The sequence below is a fragment of the Eurypyga helias genome, unplaced genomic scaffold (assembly GCF_000690775.1).
Source record: "Eurypyga helias isolate BGI_N326 unplaced genomic scaffold, ASM69077v1 scaffold26261, whole genome shotgun sequence".
NCBI lineage: Eukaryota > Metazoa > Chordata > Aves > Eurypygiformes > Eurypygidae > Eurypyga > Eurypyga helias.
This window is the reverse complement of record NW_010229300.1, coordinates 2,457-2,906: the sequence shown is the minus strand read 5'-3', so window position 1 is coordinate 2,906 and position 450 is coordinate 2,457.

Here is a 450-nt window from a genome sequence, read left to right as displayed (position 1 = left end):
CCCTCCAGATTTTTTGACTACGAGGGCAGTTTCCAAAACACACCGAAAACTTGTGCGTCGCAATAAAGAGGTAAACTCTTAAAGACCGTGCTTTGGAGATGCATGGGCCTAGGCCGGAGTCAGGGCAGGAGGAGGGATGCAAGAGGAGCAGAAGCGGGAGCAGGAAGGGGGGTGGGGAAGTCCGCACCACAGGATTTCCCGGCAGCACGGGGTAAAGCGGGTGTTGCGTTTCCTGCCAAAGAACGGAGCCACGCCGGGTTTGTACTTCAAAGCCCTCGTTTATTTCTGGCGTTGACTCTGGACCCATAACTGAGCAACAGCGAGTAGTAACGGGAGGAATCTGAGGTGGAAAAACTGGGATCCCTCCCCCTACCCCATCCCCTTCCTCCACCATCCCCAAAACCTTCCGCACTGGCATCTCCCACGGTTCCAGCCCTTTTGGCTGTTCCT